Genomic DNA, 11,852 nt, shown 5'->3' on the forward strand with positions numbered 1-11,852 from the left:
TTCCTAAAGAAACTAACCATTAATTTCGCCTGGTTAAAAAAATAATTTCGAAGCCTTTTGTTGGTGAAACAATGAGTGAAAGGTTTTAAGCTCTTCTTTGACATCAAATATCCTGAGCCACGGCAAAGATAATTTACGGAAGTTCACTACGTAATTATCTTCCCGTCTTCTTGGGAGCTTCGCTCTTTATAAAGATACCTTTTCAGACAACAGGTAAATGTGTACGCATTTTAATAATATTCTTTTCGTCATTCTCATAAGATGCTTTGAAAAAAATTAAATCAACCTTTTTGAAAGTCTAATGTCCCTATCGGATCCTTTTTTCTAATTTTACTTTTTTTAAACAATGAATTGCGACTAGAAGGGTTTACTGGACAGACAGTAATACAAAAATAACAATCGTTAATAGAAAATAAATTTTGTTTACTGTAAAACCGCTGTTGCTTTTAGATTAACCGCTCCCTAAGGCGGGTTTATTTTAACTTCAGTTTTGTTTTTCTAAAAACACTGTAACAAGTACAGAAGAAATTCTATTTTATTTGTAGAGTTGAAACCAAGTTCGATTTATTGTATTATTATTGTTTGTCTGAATTGTTATTCTAGATAACATATCTAAAAATGAATTTTGAAAATAATGTCATGTTGCATGTCACTAGTACGTAGCAAGCTTATTATTTATTGTGCCTTAGGAAAGGAAAATAAAGATTTAACATTCTGTAACTCATGCATTTTTTAGGATGATAAGTCACCGTATGTAGGCCTAAAGATTTATTTTGACTTCTTAAATACTCGTAGCACTGCTTTATCATCATAACAACAGTTATGCGCTTTTTATGAGTAATAAAATAGATAACATACTCCATCCCAATCGAGCCCACCCAACAAGCAATAACAAAATGTAGCGAGCATTAAGTTTGACTCTTTTTAAATGCGTTTTTGTACTAGGGGTATAATCGAAATTCGTAAGTCCATGTCTACTTCAATTGTAAAATTGAAATCGAATAAATGGGAGTTTTCAACCTTCATAAATATATATCAAAGAGAGCTTTCATCGTGTTGTAATATTTGTTATCCAAAATCTATCTCGTTTATTTTAAGCATTTTAAGCTTAAAAGTAGACATCGTTAACAATTTAGACCTATTACCGTGTCCTACTAGTATAAACCCATAAATGCATCGGTATATAATAATTAAAAAAAGAAAAAAAAAACTGAAAATGTTACTAACAAACTGGAGTGTCTTTTTTTAAATCAATTTTCTTTAAAATTACAGACAGTCATATTTCACTTAATGTATTAGCCTTTAATTACCTTTGTCTATCACTAAACTTAAAATTTAAATTCATAGTGTAAGGGTTTTAAAAAAACCTACTATCTAGTACCAAACAAGCAGCCAATAACATACATAGTATATGTATAAACTACTCACATTTTTATTTACATATTTAAATTATCATTAAATATATGAGAAAACAAATTATATTATATATAAAATAAATATAATTATCCTAATTTTATGTTGAGCCATTTTTATGTTTGTTTAGGCCCAATGATCTTTTAATAAAGTTTAATTCTAACAGTCAACACATGGCCCAATGAGTAATTACTCAAAACCTGATTGATATCTGAGATGCATTTTAAGACGCGGCTATTTTTACGAGTAGATTTTAGTGCAGACGCCAGATGTAAGTCGAGTACGGTGGCGATACAAACCGATCTCTGTTAGCCGTGTTTGGTTATTTTCGATTCATTGATGGAATGAGGTTCACATTTTTTTTAACTACATGTTTTTTTTTCTTTTATTGTTAAGAGTATTTAGTTTTCAAGAAGGCATATATAACTTCCGAAAGATTTTATTTTTCAAAACTTATCCTCTCGGTCAACTTTCACACCTTTATCGAACTACTCATTTACAATATTATTGGTCCTTTGGCAGATAGCATAAAATAAATACACTAGCGTAAATTTAACCATTACTGTCTTCAGCTGTGGAACTACGACTGCTGGATTTAAACTTCTCTCATAGATTTCCTATAAGATCGATAAGAAGCTGCCGACATCCATCGTCTTCCGACAACCTTAACAAAGTCATTTGTCTACCTTCTTAGATGGATGCTCTACACTGTGCTTGCCGGTCTGTAGTCTAGACTCTAGACACTTAGGCCCCACCAGTAATCTGTTTTGCACGCTATGTGGCCTGCCCACAGTTATTTCAACTTGCCAATCCGCTGGGCCATGTTGGTTACATTCGTTTGTTTAGGGATCTCCCCATTCCTGTACTAAATTTATTTGACTCTAAATCAATGATAAATTAAGTTATATCACGTCCCGCCTATTGACAGACGTTCATTTTGTATAGTAAATTATAACTTCTAGAAGTAACATAAAAAGATTTTTAATAATGTAGCAATAAATCTTTTTTAAATACAATTTAATATTGAAATGTAACGTGGCAATGTGTGCTCTGCCTTTATAGGGGCGTGCTGAATTAAAAGTAATGTAGAGCCCATATGTACCGTATTTGTTACGGCTTGCTGGTCATACACTAAGGTGCTATGAATGACAGGCAATGTAAATGAGTAATAAATTTGAAATACGAACTCCTCTGTTCGTAATTAACAGACTATAAATTCATTTCAATCGAGTGTTTTACATTAGATTACTCATCAGCAATATTTAAATGAGAAATTAATTAAAATTTACATTTATCGCTATTACTCATTTAATTGCGTTCTATTCTTTCAACGGTTTTATTATAAACGGAATAATACTAAATATGTAATAAAAGTTATATGGATTTATTACAAATTAACTCGCCTACTATGTTTAAATGTCAACTGTCATTAATTTTAAGTTAAACTTTTTCAAGGAAAAAATGTCTTGTTGACTCAATCGAAATGTGGTAATTTTTTAAAAAAAAATTAAAAATATGAGAATACCATTGACAAAGAATTATATCATCTTAGAAAGTGTGACAAGGAATCACCAACTATACGTATACTCGATCCTTTTGGAATAGATCCAGGAGGGTACGATCTCAGCCCCATTTTCTACTGGAAGTCAATTAAAACTACTTATTTATTGAGACATGTCTCCTAAAGTGGCAAGCACAAAAACAATGATAAGCAGAATTTTATATTTCGAATTTTATAGTAACATTGTAATAGTCAGTGTGTATCATATCCTTTATGGTCCAAGAAAAAATAAATTCGCGATTCTTTCAATTAAAAGGCCGACAAATATTTTTTACATATTTAAAAATCAAAGCCCATATGTCAATAAACTTCCAAAGTTTATTCTACTATTTAGATACACACCTTTTAAAGCAAAGAAACTAACCGCAATCATTAGCATGACTATATAATTATTTACACTTTATTGTACACTAAAATAAAAATTAAAATACATTTACATGAAAATTTAAGAAACAATAACAAAAATTTAACAATTTATGCAGAGGTATAACCGGCGATTTTATGTCTCGAAGCTATCTCTACTAGACAACCTTTAGATGGAGATGAGAGATATGAAGTAATATAAAAAAATTAAACCAAAAATAAACCAATAAATATTTTTTGTAAATGACTAATATCGATATACGTTCTAGAATAATTTTAAATACGTAGTGTTACCAAAGATTTTAATGTTGAATTACTGTTATATATTATATCCAAATGTTCTTACTTTTACTTGTAACTTGAACAAATCATAGGTATTTAAAATTTGGATAAATATTACACATGTTAACATTAAGAAGAAAGCTAACAAATTTTTAACCTATAACTCAATAAATCAGCCAATTTAGTACAATTTTACCAAGAATCATACGTTCAATTCTTTCTGTTGACATAAATGAAATTAAAGAAAAAATAACTTTTCCCCCTTGTTTAGTTAGCAGTCTCGGTAATGATGTACTTAAAGAAACTCAAAGAAAGAAAACATAAAGAAGCATACACGACTTCAGAATTCTTCCAAAGAAATTAAGTATATCACCATAATATTTCCTAAAATTATAAATACATAAATATAACAAGCCAAATTAGCAGGACGGTGGTAACATAAAGATATTAATATAATAAAAAAAAATATTTGGGCTTAAAGATCATCTTTTGAATATAAATACAAGTGGTGTACCAATCATTTTGTATATGAAAGACTAGTGAACACACAGCAGAGAACATATCCTATCGCGTATCTAAACCAGATCAGGTACAAAAACGGTTTGTAAGTCCAAGATTTAAACTAAGATCATTTGTCATATTGCTTATTTGTGGGACAACAAAAGTTATTAAATATAATTGTTAAATTTACGAAACCTCTGCCGATCAGCCATTGTTGCAATGTTCCGAAACCGAGGTCCTATATCTTAAAAATATTTGTATGTTTGGAAGAGAGAAGCTTATATATTAGGTCATAAGATAAAAAGAATTGGAAGCACCAATGCAGGACATGGATACGAGTTGATGACAATGATTATAATTATATAAACCTAAAGTAGTTGTAAACCAAAGGCCTCTCTAGCAAATGCAATGATCGGACGCCTTCAATTCAGACAGCTCTTGTAAGCATATGCAATCGAATTGAATGAATTTCAGCGCTATATTGATGTTAATATTCAACCGCTATCTCCAGAGCTAAGCGCAACGAATAAAGCCAAAAAAGAATTTACGCATGTAAGACATTACATATGATCTAAATAATATATTCATTACCTTATTTAAAACGTTTATGAACTAGTACATCCAGCGTGTTCAGACGACCTTATTAAGATAGTCGGAATGCAGGCCACTTCCGACCGGTCTTATTGTAAATCTATGGTGGGGGTTTAAATCAATCTGTGGACTAATAATAATTGGTAATCACAGCCGTATGACGTATTAAATTATTATCATCAGATAATAATTGGTAAAAAAGAGACTTAGAAATGAAATTATGGAATTTCTCCACACCTCTATAAATATAAGTTATAAAACATAGATTGATCATTGGACCCATATCTAATACTAACTAGAATATTATTATGTGAATTGAACTAACACCTAAAAAAAAACATTTCAATAGAAAAACTTTCATTGACAACTTATTAAAATGCTTTCTCTCTTGGTGATAGAGTCAAATAATTTCTACGTACTTAAATTATTTTTTTTTCTTTATATTTGAATCCGTGACAATGCTGTCGTGAATTGAGGTAATAACAGAAAAACGAAAATTATTATTTACTGGCGCTACCAACACGAACACCGTCATATCTGCTATCGCAACGATATAACAAATTCTTATAATGTCGTAATGCGTTTTTGATGACCTGCAAACAACAATTTTTATAACATATACTGTAATGTTTCAAAAATTCTTTAAGAATTCTTAATTTTTGTGTATAGACGATTGTGTCAGAAAGCACTCTTCAAAACTTTTGTAAGAGATCACTACTTTTTCCCGGTTAAAGTTGATGCTGTTGGTCCTTTGGTTTTTACAGCATCATCGGAGCTCAGTTCACAGAACAGAAAGAGTAAGAGATCAGAAATCTTGCCCAGGGGACTCTAAAACAACAAAATATTTCAGTGGATAGATAGGGTATCCCTAGAACAAATACCTCTCATAAATGTCAGTACATGTAATACAATATAATACCTGAACTCTCTTGTCCCCGTTTGTAATTTATAGAAACAGATAAAAGAAAAAGTGATCATTGTTCAATATTTTGTAGAATTTAAAGTTACATTCTGGAGTTTTAATAAACTTTCTAATGTTTCTACGATTAAAACCTAGAGCTAAAAACTTACAGCCGTCATATATATCTAAGATGTTAATTCTAGAATATTTCGATTTCCACCTGATATCCTTTTCTATCTATGGGCAGCAGTGTTGTTACCTAATTCACCAAAAATGCGCCTGACAGGATTCAAAACACCTCCAATCTACAATCCTCACCGCTGTAATACGAAAAGGCTTGTTTTTGAAATTCCTTTGTTAAGCTCAGTTTGAATGGATCTTTAATACTTTTAAAACTAACACTACCGTAATTATCTTTTGTGCACTATAAAAGGACACAAAGGCAATCTGCGTCTGGAAGCGAACTATTGTTTTCTTTGTTCTTATTTAAAGAAAGTCTGCACCTAATTGATGAGACCTAATTTTAAATATGTCTCCGGAATAGATATGTAAATTTTTGTTTCCAAAGCTACTTGCCTTAAAACGAATTTATTTTACCTTGTTTGTTTTAGTGTTTCAAAATACACAATCAGCAAAATTTGTGGTTGGTATTTGTAATGTTACGAACGACTAGTTTACTGAGGTCTGTGATTGTTTACATTGTTCGAATGGTAATGAGGCGTGATGGAGTTACGTGGTTAGACTATACATTTCAAATTCAAAGTTGTAACACGCATCAGGTACATTTAATTAAGGAGTTCATGAAGTCATCGAAGGATACTTGACATCGTTTGCTATATAACTAAGGCGTGTTACTTGCTGCAAAATAGGCCTCCGAATCGTCGACTTATTTATATAAACCTAGGCAACACTCACTGATAGTATGAAAACCGCACAAGTACTATGAACTCACAGTCGTCTCACCAGAAATCAATATCTTGAGTAATTAACTATCAATATTAATATCATACATATATTATTTCAATTAATATTTGTTAAATAATTAAAAAGTATCGAGATATAAATGATGCGGCGTAGTGTTTGTCAGGTTACATTTTCAGTTTATTTTTGTTTCGTGCCAAATGATTGTTTTTATGTTTTTTCTTCAATCATTTTATAATTTATGAATCATAGTTTCATATACCTGTTGATCATTTACTTGTTGACTCTCTTTTTTCTTTTACGTAATGTTTTCAGTGTCGGCGTAGATTTAATGTACATGTTGTTTTGTAACGTAACGGCTTTTAATTTTTTTAACCTGTAGTTTCTCGTGTTATCTCTTTAAGAATCTAAAACAAAATTATATGTGAAAGGATAAAATATAGTTACAAGTTATTTTATTTTCGTTTCAAATACATGTATAGTATTAATAGTAGTCAAGGTCGCGGAAAGGTGTTTAAGTTCACGGACCCTTCCGCTCCGTGAACTCAGTCCAGATGATGCTGTAAAAGCCTTCGAGCTAAAAGCACGTACTTCTACAAAGATTAAGCAATAAACAAAGAGATACATCTTTTTTTTATACTATAACATATTTTTTGTTACGATTTCTATAAAATATGAACGCCTTCTCGTGTTGTACAAGCTGATAACTGATATGAGTGTACAAAATGGCGACGTAAACACATTCTTGCAAACAAATTTGCAATTTAAAATCCGTCGTCGAGGATGACGTTGATTTATTGCTAGTCTGAAGAGAAATATGACGGACGATCAAAATTCTATTAAGACATTAAATTTCAAGTAGTAACAAAAAAATAAGCTTAGAGAGGAATTGATCAATGTGTGTAACAATATATTTGTTATTGGTGGCAATTGTTGCATAAATTTTATTTATTTTATACATTTTATACAATGACGACGACAGTAATATTTTCGTCATAATAATAACGACATATTTTTATAATACTATACAGTATGTTTTTTTGACGATATGAGACGTAAAAAGTCTTTTTACATGCTAAAACTTTTATTCTGTTTAACAATTCACCACCAGAGAATAAAAGAGAACAATCTATAATATATATGGAGAGCATATACAGATATCAAGTTTTCTTTCATAAGCTGTTATAATACTTACAAAACTAGGGTAGGAATTTAAGACTAAATTTTTACAAATTCTTAATGGAAACTTTTTTAAGTATCACAACTTTTTAACGCACAAAAAATAGTATTAAATGCAAAAAAAAACAATATTTTTTAAGGCTGATTGTTCATTTAATTTTGGCATATTTTCACCATTTATCTCTGTTTTTTCATTCCACCATACTATTTTTATTGAACTCTGAGATAAGCAATTAACAATAATATGTTATGTTCGACGACCGTTCTCTCTCTCTTCATTTATAACAACTGAAGAAATTATCGACAATCATGACTTATGGCTAAGTTATTACTATCTGTCAAAGTAATTTAAAGCTTCAAAAGCTACAGCGTTCACATTATTTTATCACCATCATTACCAATTTTAATTTTTTTTTGTATTTTTATCTTATAAAAATAACATCAATGCATAAGAATAACAGTAAAGTAGAGAAGTAAAATTTGAGGTCATATCGTATTCCGCGATTTTTTACATTCAAACTTTGCATGATATGAAAAAAGATAAACAATACATAAAATAAAAATTTATTTACTACTACTAAACACAGTACCCAAATATTTAAAAAATAACGTACATACGTTATTTTTTTAAAAAAGGTGATAATAATATTTATTTTAAAAGTAATAATAATATTAAACTAGATACATATGTAGTTAAATATTATTATTACTATTAAAAAACTAAATTTAATCAGTTTACACCTTTTAATGAAGACGGAAAAAGATAGTTGAATAATTTTAGATATATTTTATATGCAATACAGGATCAATAGTCTTACATTTTTATCTCATTGGTATTCAATCCCTTTACCGATTATCGGATTTCCGACGGGTTCATAGAGCTTCGGGAATTCACTAATTTGATTTGGCTGGGTTATCGTCACAAGGAGACGTGGAACTAACGAGGAAATATTTAATAATATACTTCTAATTAGTTTGTTACTATTTATATATTTATTTACACGATATTAATATATATGCATAAATGTATACATTTTAGTTTCGTTGTTTTAGTTTTATTGACAATAAATACTCTTTTTTATCATTAAATTACAACCTAATAGATCCTCCTATTGGCACTTTGTTTATATGGCCCTTCTTATATTTTAATTAAAATTAAACACCAGACAGATATCACGCTAATCTATACCTTCATAGTTTGATTGAATTAGCTCCAAAGTTCCCAACCATTAGATTATACCAATAGGAAGAGTGTACATACCCGTGAGCAGCGACAAATTCTTGATAGTTCTTGGCTCTACCATCTCCGACGGCGGTGCTCATTTGATGAGAATACCCCGAACGGTCTCCTTGACTCTCCAAACCTAGCAATGGAGCTATAAGACTTATTCACTTCCACCAAAAATGCACTAAAGATTCAATTTGCGTTCGGAATGCCGGATAAGCACGCTTCTATGTTATCCGAATATGCTGCCGCAGTTGTAAAAGGACACTCACTTCCTGACTTCCGTCACAGGATATATCCTGAACTAAGCCCGGCTGAGTGGTTATTATCTAGCATGTCTCTAGCTGAGCCCGAAGTCGCAGAATTTGTAAAGTAATGGGGAAACAGTTTAGTAATTTATAATTTCAGGTGAATAAACAGCTGGTTGAGTATAAGTTCAAAAGTAAATTACGCTTGCTGTTCCTCGTTTTAATACAACCAAAAATAATTTTTCTCATTGCACAACAAACGCAACTAATCACAGTCGTACTCAGAGCTAAATATTTTCGAAGAAAATTTGGAATATTAACATCGAATATTTTGAAATTTTTTTAATTTAATTCTCTTGAGAATTTCACTTTTTAAAAGAGTTCAAAAACCAAACTAATTTAATTAACCTCGTGTTAAAATTTAGGTTTGATTAAAAATAACGCCACAAAATTTTACAGCACCAATTATAAAACTTCCATTACCTTTACGACACTTTCATACAAAGTTACAGCATATTTTCTAAACAAATTCATTTAGTAAATTATTATTTTAAATTTAGAGGTTAGCCTGATATTTGAGCTAGCAAATATTACAGTTAGTTTATAATATAGATAACTTTAACAACTCTTTGATTTCATATACTCGTATGTTGCAATTAAATTACCTACCATTTACGATGAGCAGTTTAAAGACGCCTTGACGCTCCTCCATCTGAAGTAAACTCAAAAGCAATTAATGTCATTTTCAGCGACAAGACGCTTATGGAAAAAAGCGATCAGATAAAAATGATAGCCAGAAAGCAATACCGTTTTATTTTGACTTGAAGTCGATGTCCCTAAATGATTTCATCTCTTGCGTCTCGTGGTTTATCCGCCCTTACTTTATTTCATGGAAATGAATATAAATCTTTTTCTTTCAGTGTCTATGAAAAGTTTAATATCGCATACAAAGGATTGATTGATAATATCAATAAGCTTCACTAAAATACGCGCGATTACTTTCTACTTTAAGACTCCGTAGAAAAATCCTTTTATAAAAGCTAACAATAAATTTTCGGATAAGTATTTCCAATGTCTTTGTGATATTGTTTTAAGTGTAATATTTAATGTTCAGTACTTTAATTTAAATTTAATTTACTGTAGAGCTTAACAAGTTTTTGTTAGAAATTTGTAAAACTAATACATATTCTTATAATCATATAAGATGCAAAAAGGAATTTTTATAAAAATATGTTTGACGTAATGCATTAATAGTTTTATAATAGCAGTAAATAATTTAGTTATCAGAGTATCTAACAGGAGTAATAAGAAAAGCCATTAAATTAGCTTAATAAACCTGTATCACCAATTTAGTCATGTCAGCCGGTAGGCGACCACTGCCAGGTCTTTCGCCGCCCGCCTAAATTTCCCGGGCATTGACTTTGTCATCAGTACACCTAGTAGCAGGTTGCCACGTTGCGTCTCCAGGCTCGCGATTCTTACCACCAGAGAACCTTTCGACCTCAACCAATACATTCGTGCTATCACACACACTTAATTAATATGACACAACTAGTAACGATCGACTGTACTAATGCGTTTATACATCGCAATATCCGTATACAAAGATATGTATGCTTTACAGCTTATTAATGACTATAGTATATAAATCGATATTTTAACCCTATAATTCTTAAAACAAATGTAATTAGTTTTTAATTCTATTACCTTGTAAAATAATGTAACGTGCTAAATAATTATGACGTGCTTGAAGAATTAATTTATAGTAATCCTATTTATTTTATAGACGATCTTTTACGAGTTCTGAGGCAAAAATCTAAAGTTAATTAAGCTGTATTCAGTAAAACAATCTTGTATTCATTTGGATTCCCTCACGGTAGCAGAGCTTACCTTTGAAAATCCCAAAAATTTTATGAAAGCACGATCTAGTACTTTTAATGTTTAGTTATTTTATAGTTTATACTAAGACTATTCATCGTCTGCTTGTTCTTTTCAGTCGATAGATGCCCACTGCAAAGCATAGGGCTCCTCCATAGATTGCTAAAATAACCAGTCTTGCGCTCCTCATATCATGACCTTATACTTCCAACGACCTTCCTACCTTCACTATGGCTTCGCTCCACCTAATGTGTTCACCTAATACATTAATTTTACTGAACTGTAAAAATGTAAATAAAAAATTAATAAATTAATTTTCTGTTACAGATTCGTCGCTAAAATTGGGTGACCATTTAAAAGTGAGTAAAATATTTCATTAGTGCTATTATAAATTTGAAAATAGTATACGAAGATATCCAACGCGACGACTTACATTTTATCGACTCCGTAATGTCAGACATCCAGACTTAATTAACGTTACGTCAGCTCAGCTAACCTCACCCTATTTGCATACAGAAGCGAGCGCGACTACAAGTGAACACATGAACGACTATAAACATGGAATTCACACAATAGCCTTTTATATTATTTTAAATTGTGTAACTGCATTATTCAATTACTGCGAGTGGTGTAAGAATAACATAGAGGCGTGAAAACGTAAGATTATACCGTTAATAAAATAAATCACCGTTAACGAAACGTAAACGAGGAAGTTATAGGAAGCAAGCAAAACAGAACACGCAAACGCGCAAGAAACACTAATCGCAAATGGGAAACAAGATCACTTAA

Source organism: Battus philenor, unplaced genomic scaffold (genome assembly GCF_028537555.1).
Source record: "Battus philenor isolate CCGP_79_NKW_IND1 unplaced genomic scaffold, ilBatPhil1.0.hap1 SCAF_4, whole genome shotgun sequence".
Taxonomy (NCBI): Eukaryota; Metazoa; Arthropoda; class Insecta; order Lepidoptera; family Papilionidae; genus Battus; species Battus philenor.